This window comes from Rattus norvegicus, chromosome 18 (assembly GCF_036323735.1).
Source record: "Rattus norvegicus strain BN/NHsdMcwi chromosome 18, GRCr8, whole genome shotgun sequence".
NCBI lineage: Eukaryota > Metazoa > Chordata > Mammalia > Rodentia > Muridae > Rattus > Rattus norvegicus.
Genome location: NC_086036.1, coordinates 25624511 through 25635562, shown reverse-complemented (window position 1 = coordinate 25635562; position 11052 = coordinate 25624511). Strand labels below are relative to the sequence as shown.

The 11052-nt window shown below is 42.8% G+C and overlaps 1 pseudogene; it reads right to left on the bottom strand.

Moving 5' to 3' along the window:
• Positions 1–8117: 8117 nt before the first annotated feature.
• LOC120098416 (U2 spliceosomal RNA) lies at positions 8118–8288 on the bottom strand (annotated as a pseudogene).
• Positions 8289–11052: the final 2764 nt, after the last annotated feature.

Below are 11052 nucleotides of genomic sequence, written 5' to 3'. Positions count from 1 at the left end.
GTAAGATCTGATGATTTTTTGAATTTCTTCTGAATCTGTAGTTATGTCTCCCTTTTCATTTCTGATTTTGTTAATTTGGACACACTCTCTGGGTCCTCTCGTTAGTCTGGCTAAGGGTTTATCTATCTTGTTGATTTTCTCAAAGAACCAACTTTTGGTTCTGTTGATTCTTTCTATGGTCCTTTTTGTTTCTACTTGGTTGATTTCAGCTCTGAGTTTGATTATTTCCTGCCTTCTACTCCTTCTGGGTGTATTTGCTTCTTTTTGCTCTAGAGCTTTTAGGTGTGCTGTCAAGCTGCTGACATATGCTCTTTCCTGTTTCTTTCTGCAGGCACACAGTGCTATGAGTTTTCCTCTTAGCACAGCTTTCATTGTGTCCCATAAGTTTGGGTATATTGTACCTTCATTTTCATTAAATTCTAAAAAGTTTTTAATTTCTTTTTTTATTTCTTCCTTGACTAGGTTATCATTGAGTAGAGCATTGTTCAATTTCCACGTATATGTGGGCATTCTTCCCTTATTTTTATTGAAGACCAGTTTTAGGCCGTGGTGGTCTGATAGCACGCATGGGATTATTTCTATCTTTCTGTACCTGTTGAGGCCCGTTTTTTGACCAATTATATGGTCAATTTTGGAGAAAGTACCATGAGGAGCTGAGAAGAAGGTATATCCTTTTGCTTTAGGATAGAATGTTCTATAAATATCCGTTAAGTCCATTTGGCTCATGACTTCTCTCAGTCTGTCTACGTCTCTGTTTAATTTCTGTTTCCATGATCTGTCCATTGATGAGAGTGGGGTGTTGAAATCTCCCACTATTATTGTGTGAGGTGCAATGTGTGTTTTGAGCTTTAGTAAGGTTTCTTTTACATATGTAGGTGCCCTTGTATTTGGGGCATAGATATTTAGGATTGAGAGTTCATCTTGGTGGATTTTTCCTTTGATGAATATGAAGTGTTCTTCCTTATCTTTTTTGATGACTTTTAATTGAAAACTGATTTTATTTGATATTAGAATGGCTACTCCAGCTTGCTTCGTCTGACCATTTGCTTGGAAAGTTTTTTTCCAGCCTTTCACTCTGAGGTAGTGTCTGTCTTTGTCTCTGAGGTGTGTTTCTTGTAGGCAGCAGAATGCAGGGTCCTCGTTGCGTATCCAGTTTGTTAATCTATGTCTTTTTATTGGGGAGTTGAGGCCATTGATGTTGAGAGATATTAAAGAATAGTGATTATTGCTTATTGTTATATTCATGTTTGGATGTGAGGTTATGTTTGTGTGCTTTTCTTCTCTTTGTTTTGTTGCCAAGACGATTAGTTTCTTGCTTCTTCTAGGGTATAGCTTGCCTCCATATGTTGGGCTTTATTATCCTTTGTAGTGCTGGATTTGTAGAAAGATATTGTGTAAATTTGGTTTTGTCATGGAATATCTTGGTTTCTCCATCTATGTTAATTGAGAGTTTTGCAGGATACAGTAACCTGGGCTGGCATTTGTGTTCTCTTAGGGTCTGTATGACATCTGTCCAGGATCTTCTGGCCTTCATAGTTTCTGGCGAAAAGTCTGGTGTGATTCTGATAGGTCTGCCTTTATATGTTACTTGACCTTTTTCCCTTACTGCTTTTAATATTCTTTCTTTATTTTGTGCGTTTGGTGTTTTGACAATTATGTGACGGGAGGTGTTTCTTTTCTGGTCCAATCTATTTGGAGTTCTGTAGGCTTCTTGTATGCTTATGGGTATCTCTTTTTTTAGGTTAGGGAAGTTTTCTTCTATGATTTTGTTGAAGATATTTACTGGTTTTTTGAGCTGGGAGTCTTCACTCTCTTCTATACCTATTATCCTTAGGTTTGATCTTCTCATTGAGTCCTGGATTTCCTGTATGTTTTGGACCAGTAGCTTTTTCCGCTTTACATTATCTTTGACAGTTGAGTCAATGATTTCTATGGAATCTTCTGCTCCTGAGATTCTCTCTTCCATCTCTTGTATTCTGTTGGTGAAGCTTGTATCTACAGCTCCTTGTCTCTTCTTTTGATTTTCTATATCCAGGGTTGTTTCCATGTGTTTTTTCTTGATTGCTTCTATTTCCATTTTTAATTCCTTCAACTGTTTGATTGTGTTTTCCTGGAATTCTTTCAGGGACTTTTGTGTCTCCTCTCTATGGGTTTCTACTTGTTTATTTATGTCTTCCTGGAATTCTTTCAGGCATTTTTGCGATTCCTCTCTGTAGGCTTCTACTTGTTCTCTAAGGGAGTTCTTCACGTCTTTCTTGAAGTCCTCCAGCATCATGATCAAATATGATTTTGAAACTAGATCTTGCTTTTCTGGTGTGTTTGGATATTCCATGTTTGTTTTGATGGGAGGTGTTCTCCCATATTTCTTTAAGTGAGTTATTTATGTCCTTCTTAAAGTTCTCCATCATCATCACAAAATGTGATTTTTAAATCTAAATCTTGCTTTTCTGGTGTTTTTGGATATTCAGTATTTGCTTTGGTGGGATGTAGTGCCATATTGGATTTGGGCCTGGCCGCTTTGTAACTGCATGGCCACAGTAAAAGTCATGGGATTGTTGGACAGAGGCCTCTCCCATGTATTTACGGCACAGGAAGAAAAGACCAAGTAGTAAACACCCGATATCTCCACTGCATGACCTCTGCTGAGCCCGGCTGATGCATGTGGAACTGACACACCTGGACCACACCTGGGTGGTGGTCAATTTACTTCTGCCTTTTACTTCCTCAGCCTTTATCCTTGAGATTTAGGCTGGTCTTCTGGGATTTCTCCCTAATTAATTCAGGTCTCCTAGTTGGTCTTTTGTTACCGAAGTCATGAGCCAGGTAGTCACGAGCCAGGGTTTCCCACTGTGCTTCCCAGTTATTTTCTACCTGGAGACTTGGGTATATAAGTGGTGAATAAAGCTACAGGAGACTCTCACTCTTCTTCCTCACTCTTGCTCTTCCTTCTGCTCTTCCTCTCTCTCTCTCTCTCTCTCTCTCTCTCTCTCTCTCTCTCTCTCTCTCTCTCTCTCTCTCTCTCTTCCTCTCTTCCTCTCCTGGCTTGACACGATAACCTGTGTGTGTGTGTGTGTGTTTCTTTCATCCCGTAGGCTTTCGCCCGATTCTCGGTACCAGGTTGGTGCTGGCGCCGACAGTGGGAGAACTGGGCTCTGATGATGTCAGGTAGTCTTGGTTTCTGTTGCTTAGATTTCTGTGCTTGCCTCTTGCCATCAGGTTGTCTCTGGTATTAGCTTGTCCTGCTGTCTCTGATCATGTCTTGACCCTCCTGTAGTCTTGCATGTCAGCACTCCTGTAGACCTGTTTTCTTTCAGGCAGATCTGGGAACAGAGAACTCTGCTCTCAGGTGTGTAGGCGCTCCTATCGACTGACTTTCAGCTCTGAGCACAGGCAGAAAGCTGAAGGGTCCTTCCCCTGATTGCTCCTAGGTCCCTTTGCCCAGAGGGCACAGATGGCACTAGTTGATTTCCTCTTGGGTCAGGAATGTGAGCAGAAAGTAGTTGTCTCCTCTGAATTCTCAGGAGTTTCCACACTTCTAAGGGTCTAGCTCTCTCCCCCATGGGATTTGGGTGCAGGGAGCTGTGGGACCAGTTCAGTTCAGTCCCATTAGAAATTTATAATTGAAGGTATATGACATAGTGATATTTGTCTCCTAATGAGTCAAGGACCCACTACTATCTTGCAGGATTCTCAATGTGGGTAGGGTGTGTTGCTCTAAAGGAACATTTGACAATGTCTATATACAGGTTTTACTATCACCACTAGACTAAGTTTTTGATATCTAGTGGGGAGAGTACAGCGATGTTTCCAAAATCCTATTATGCACTGGACAGTGCGTCCCATCTCCCTAACCCACTGCAAGCAAAAATGACAGTGGTTGAGAAAACTGGTTAAAGGAAATGACGAAGTCCACTGAAAACAGGGGAGAGAAATGAGTCTTTCTACAAGGCTTTGCACAGACAGGAATAAGGTGGCTGGCACCCTGTGGTGAGAAACTTTTAGAAAGCAAACAGTATCTCAGGCATGGAAGTGATATAGGGTGGGATGAAGTAGGGAGTGCTTGGAGCATTGCCCTGAATTTCCTCCCAAATATTTGTAAAAGAGCCAACATCTATTACTAAAGACGGGGAGTTTGTTTTCTCCTCAGGCTCCTTTACTGAAGAGATTTCATGGCTCTCACCTACTTCTGTTGGCTTCTGACCATCTTCAGTCAGGATGAAGGAGATAAGATCCACTTTCTCTTCAGATTTATTCCGCCTTGAGAAAATTCCTTCATTTTTGTTGAGCTGTCATTTGGTTCTCAACATCTTTCAGCAGCAGCAAGTGTTTATGCTTTGTGGCTCCATTTTATCCCCACCCCCATCCCAATAAGAAAATCTTATCGCTCCCTGTACACTCTTGCTTGCATTTTGGTAAAAATAAGAACATGGTGAAGCATATGGTATTTAGTCAATTTGAGAATTTCATAATGCATACAATGTATTCTAATCATACCCATTCCCCATTGCTCCATAACTCCTCTCAGATCTACCCTGTCCTCTAACCACCCCTCCCACCTTTGTGTACAGTCCTCCCCCTCCTCCCTCTCCTTCCCTCTTCCTCTCCTCCTCCTCCCCCCCCTCCCCTCCCTCCTCCTCCCCCCCCCCGCCCCTCTCCCTCCTCTAACCCTCCAGGTCCAGTTCATGCTGGCTGTATACTCACAGGTAGGGGGCAATCTACTGAAGCATGATCAGCCTACGAGGGGTCACCCCTTAGAGAAAATATTTTCTCCTTCTCGTACCGACATCATTGGCCTGAATGTTGTTTTCCTCTTGGTAGATCTGCCACCTTGTCTCCTTGGTCTGGGATCTACTCCATTGATTTTTACAGCCGCATTCTTCACACATGGCCTCCTAACTCCTTTTTGTGCGGTGTTTTCTTCTGTGCAGTAGCTGTAGATAGTCAAGGCAAACCCCACCCAGCCTGGATTGCTGGGTTCTGGTAGGTTCTATGAGCATCTGGAGGCTCCTTTCCATCTTTGCTGTTCCTCATCGTTTCTCGGCACTAACACACAGCTGTGGCAGTGGCTGCGTGGGTTGAAATTCCAGTAGCAATTTTAGTCTGATGGTAGAGGAAGCAAGGGTAAGGTGTTTGTTGGAGAAATAGCCAGTGGTCTAAAAAAATATAGTTCTGTTCCTCCTTTCCTAACTATAATTACCTGTAGAGAACCTTTTGGGCCACTTTTTGCTTCTAGACACTTGGCAGGAATTTGACATTACTAGAACCAAAGACAAAAGCTCAAGGCAGGAATCTGACTTTGAGCCTGGGCTCAGGAAACAGGCCCAGATTAAGAACATTTGCATTTGAGTTAAAGCAAAGCTCAGAGCGGGCTCAGTGGAAGCATGTGTGGCGGTCCTTTTGTCTTGTCATCCAGATTAGCCTCGGAAAGGTGTTTACAGGACTTTGTTTTACTGTCTTGCTTTTCCTTGACCCAGAACTGATCTTATTATTCTGCGTGTAATTAAAGTGGTATAAAAACAGATTGGAAAATAAAAAGCTCACCTCAGCCTCAGAACTGGCTGGAGTCATGTTAAATGTTGTCTAATTGTCTTTTTTCTTGTTAATCCTCACTCCTGCCCTGGAGAACCTTTTGACTGACTGAGCTGGCTTACTCAATTACCCACTCAGTCCTATACAGCTTCCACACTGCCATCTTACCAGGAAGTCCAGTCCACCTTTAAACACCATACTGAGGGCACATCAGTGTCTGCCATATCCTGTGCCCCAAGCATCTCGATGGTTTTCATTCTGCCTACCTTCCCGGGATTTACACACTTCAAAAAAAGGTTCTTCCTTCTGAGGCTTTCTCTTCATCTCTAACTTGATTCCTTGGTTATTTTCTACAACAGTGCTCACTCCCCATGCCATTGAAAGACCCCTGGAACGGGGAGAACCTCACTCAAGTCTCGGAATGACTCGACCCCCCAAGAACTCACATAAGGACGTCCTTGCTGTAATTTACACGAGGTTTATTGATAGGAACCAGTGCACTGGGGTCGAGACTCGTATCCTACTCAGGGGCAGAGGAGTTCGACCCCCAGTAGCTAAGAGAAGGGGAATTTAAAGGAAGAAACCACAACCCGAGGGGGTAGGGAGGGCGTCATTGGAAAATGTTGAGAATACCAGTAAAAAAATCACAAGGAGAAGCTTCCTGTTTCTCAAGATTGTTCTCTAAGATTTTAATCTAACTTTTTGTTCAGCTAGTTCCTGGGAGAGAGTTGTCGAACTGGCTGGTGTAATTGCAGTTCCAGGGCCCGACCAGTTTCTTTCTTCTGCTCTGAACTTTTGTCTAGGGCAGGGGGGCAACCTTAAAACTTCTACCTTTCACCATTAGCACATCACATTCCTTAATATGGTTCTTAGTGATGTCACCTCTTTGTCTCTTTCACAAACTCATCCTGGACGAGCTTCAGCTATTAGATTTGTTTCCTCTAAATTACAGACCCTGGATGCCATTCTCCCGAATTCTACTTCCCTTCCATGCATCCAGTCCCCCAATCAACTTGATCAGTTGTCCCAACAAATTTCTTTTGTCAGACTCGAGAGTTTCCTTCACCGTCAGACTGGACTTGCTACGAAGACTGCAATCCAGGCAACCATACTAAGAGTCTACCTGGAAATCCATGGGCATTTCATGGATGGGATTCCCAGTGACTGCTACCGGGGCTACCCTCAAGTACCACCATCAACAGCAAAGATTGGGGAACTACGAACAAGCGCTAACAGTGCACATAAAACTTATTATGTTCTTTGTGGCAGCTGCTAGGGCTTACATGATGCCTTCAAGGCACTTCAGAGCTAAATGTCTCTGCCTTATACTTCTTTTGCCTTTTGCAGGGTAGCAGTCGGCTGTCCTTGTGTCTCCTTGTTTGTTTTGCCTTAGGACCTTATATTCCTTCTGTTCTGGTGGGAAGATGAATTATTTTAACATTCACTCCTCAACATTGTTGGGGTAGAAATCTCGGCTCGTGTCTGACAATCCACAACAGGCCAACACAATTCCATGTGGAAGGGTTTAATGAGAGAAGAAGAGTAGAAGAGGAGAGGAGTAGAGGCCGGCCATGAGCATGTGGAGGGAAGTGGGAAGGGCAATGGGGAGAGAAAGGACAAAGGGGAAGAGGGGAAGAGCAAGAGAGCAAGAGTAAGAGAAGAGAGCAAGAGGGTGAGGACAGGGCAAGCAGCCCCTTTTACAGTGAGTCAGGCACACCTGGCTGTTGCCAGGAAACTGTGGGGGTGGAGCTTAGACAGAATGCCAACAACCATAATGTTGCCCATTAAGATCAGTTTATTGACCTCTACTTACTTGTCCCATGTGGCTCACGCACGTTTATGGTAGATGAAGTTTCCACTTTATTTAATGTGGATGTTGCCGTCTCTCACCACTGTGCTTGGCTCAAACTCTTACTGACTCATAACTTTGTCATTCACTTGAACTTTGAGATAATGTCCATCACCAAGCAAAGGGATCTGCCATCTTGGGTTAGAGTGGAAACTATGAGAATTACTGGCATGAAATAGAAACTGGAAAGCATAAGTTTTGAGAGCTTAGGGGAGACCTTTTAGAATGTCTGAAATGACACGATGCTGGCAGCTGCTACAACCCCAGCTTAGCCCAGGCATGATTACTACAGCTTCTGCTTCTGTTTAAACCGTCCTGCTTCCTATGGCGATTGCCCCTGACAGAGCAAAACATTGAAGCCTCCAGAGCATGGAATTCCTCCCTCCCTCCCTCCTTCCCTTCCTTCCCTCCCTTCCTCCCTTCCTCCCTCTCTCCCTCCCTCCATCTATCTGTCCTTTTTTCCTTCTTTCTTCCCTCCCTCCCTTTCTTCCTTCCCTCCCTCTCTCCTTCCCTCCATCTGTCTGTCTTCCCTCCCTCCCTCCCTCCCTCCCTCCCTTCTTTCCTTCCTTCCTTCCTTCCTTCCTTCCTTCCTTCCTTCCTTCCTTCCTCCCTTCCTCCCCTCAGGTGTAGGCGCAACGTGGTATGTCTGACAGAGTGTGGTAATATTAATGGCAGAAAAAATTGAGATGGAGAGAAATAGAAGGAAATTAAGCTGAGTTCCAGAGTCCCCATATTCTAGCTATGGTGCAAATGATTTAATAAGCCTGGCATGTTTTACTTTAAAAGCAGTTTTGAAAATTTGCATGAAAATGACATTTCGTCTATCAAGCTCCGTTTCAAACACATTTATATTTTTCTCGGGTCCTCTCCTTTCCTACACTTGATCTTAGCCAAAAGGCCGAGAAGCGATGTCCTCTCCTTTCCTGAAGAATGCTTTAAAGCAGTGCACTTGGCTCCATAGATGCTGGCCATATGTTTTAATTCCACGTTTATTTGTATTTATTCCACACACTCAATCACACAGCTGGAAAAACCATTTCCCTTCTGCCACTGGCCAAAACAGCCTGCTAGCTGAGAAGAGATTTAAACACCAAATCTTCCTTCCATTTAGTTTTAATGTTGGAGACTGAGTGAGCAATTCAGAGTAGTTCTTTGTGAGCCTGACTTGGCCGTACCATAGGAAACCTTCAGTGGATTTCTCCTTGTTCTTGAGAATTCTTGAGATATGATAGTATCTATTCTCCAACTCCACCCCCTACTTCCTCCATACACAGCCCCAAATAGTCTCCTCCTGAGTTCATCTTTCTCCTTTTAAGTTGGTGCCCATATGGGCACAGGTATGAATGAGGTTGTTCCGCAGAGCATGGGAAATTTACCAGTGGCCATGCCCTCAAGAACGATTCTCCTGCCTCAGCAGCCACCGCCTACCTCTGTTTTGTGCCTTCATGATTGATTCTTTTATCCCATGCAATTTCTTTTATACTTAGAAAAACTAAAATCCTTATGTATTTCTTCTCTTACCCCTTTACATTCCCAGTGATAAGGGGGTACAGTGTGGGTGCTGAGGAGATACAACGGTCATGCTCAGGATGCACACCGTTAGCAGGCCCTCAAGAGAAGAGAATGGCAAGGCCAGAATTTGTAAGTGTAGAAAGGAACCGTTTTCATTTCTCTTAGCAATTTAGCCATATTTTCTGAGGTATTAGAGATGGCAGAAAGATTAAACTGAAAGTTTTTAGTGAGCAACAACCTTGAATATTCCTTAGGGTGGGTGGAAAAGTTTGGTAAAGATATTTGAGACAGCCAGGGCAATCCAGTTTTTCTTGAGGGTGTATTGTTTTCACGGGTAGATACTTAGCAAGAAAATAAAATACTCCTTAGCCCATAAAACAGTATAATATAATTAGAGGGTATTCAGGATTTTATTTATTTATTTATTTATTTATTTATTTATTTATTTATTTATTTATTTATTTTTATGGTATGATGTAATGAAAGCTACCACCTTATCAGTCTTGAAAAGCGCCGTTTATAAGGAGGGTGAAGTTCCATTTCTGCTGGTGTAGACAGGTGTGAATTTCCTAACTGCAAAAGCAGCGCCTCCTGCAGCAGCAGCATCAGCGGCAGCAGCAGCTTTGTTTCCGGACTATTCCATTTCCCATAGAAAATTTTAATGGTGCATCGTTTTGCTTAAAAATTATATGGTTTGCCTCGGTAAGGCCTACAGCACACAGTATCCAGGCTGAGGTAAATTACCAAGGTCTAGAAACAAGCAAAAAGAACATCGAATGTTGTTTTGTCAATTACAGGAGTCATTTGACCCCATCTTTTAAATTGACACGATATTTGCAATTCTCTAGCTCCACAATAGAAAGATAATTTTCAAGTGGCCTTTTTATTTTTTATTTTTCTACTGTGAAGGTTTCCACTCTTAGTTCTGGAACTTGGGAAAGCCTCTGTGGGAGGGTGGGGGGTGGGGCTTCGTGGTAGAGCACTTGCTTACTGGATGAAGCTTCCCGTTTGATTTCCAGCACTACAAACCCAAAATAAATATAACCAGATAAAGTAAAAACTTCTGTGGGCGGTAATTTGATAAGCCGGCAGATGGGTCCTTTTCCTTTCTCACCAGTCTGTCTATTCTTCTTACAGAACCCCGAGTCATTTCTTAAACACTTGAACCAGGTCTCTTTTTTTTCTGCTTAAAAATCGTTCAACAATTTTTTTTTTTTTTTTTTTTGCAGCATTCGGCCTAGAGTGAGATCCACACACATTCTATGTCCCGCAATTACGTCTGCACCTCTTATTCATTGGTCTCAGGACCCCCTTACACCTTAAAACTCTACTGACTTTCTGTGGATTATACCTACCATTATACAAAAAAAATTTTAAAATCTGTACTTGTTTATGTAATAATAGTAATACCACAATGAAGTGTTCAGTGAAAATTAATTATTTTCCAAATAAAAAGCATCGAGAAGAGCAGCAATGTTTTACAATTTTGTAACCTTTGGTTTAGTGTTTGGATTAACCTGGTTGGAGTCTCAAATCTACTTGCAATTTACTGTGAACCTCTTGCTCTCCCCATTACTAATTCACTCAAGTCTCTGCAGAGACACCTTCCTTTCCCATTCGCTTCTACAGAGAAAGGCAAGGGCAGGTAATGCTCTTGGGTGGTTGTAGAAGTGAATGTAGGAAGAGGCCCTTGGTCCTGGGAAGGCTCGAGTGTAGGGAAACGCCAGGGTGGGGAGTTTGGAGGGAGGAAGTGGGTTGGGGAGCACCCTCATGGAAGCAGGGGAGGGCGGATGGGCTGGGGTGTTTCCAGAGGGGAAACCGGCAAAGGGGATAACATTTGAAATGTAAATAAATAAAATATCCATTAAAAAATTGTACAAGAAAATAAAAGGGAAATAGGAACATTAAAGAAAACACAAAGCAAGACAACCCTGGAGGTGGAAAACCTAGGAAAGAGAACAGGAACTACAGATGCAAGCGTCACCAACAGAATACAAGCAATAGAAGAGAGAATCTCAGGCATGTAAAAGATACCACGGGGGAGGGGATTTCAACAAAGACAGATACCCATGGATGAGAAAATAAAAAACACAAATTTCTATGTTGATACATCAGTGAAGTCAGCCTTGCATTATTTTTCAGCCTTTGAAAGAAACCCAGAA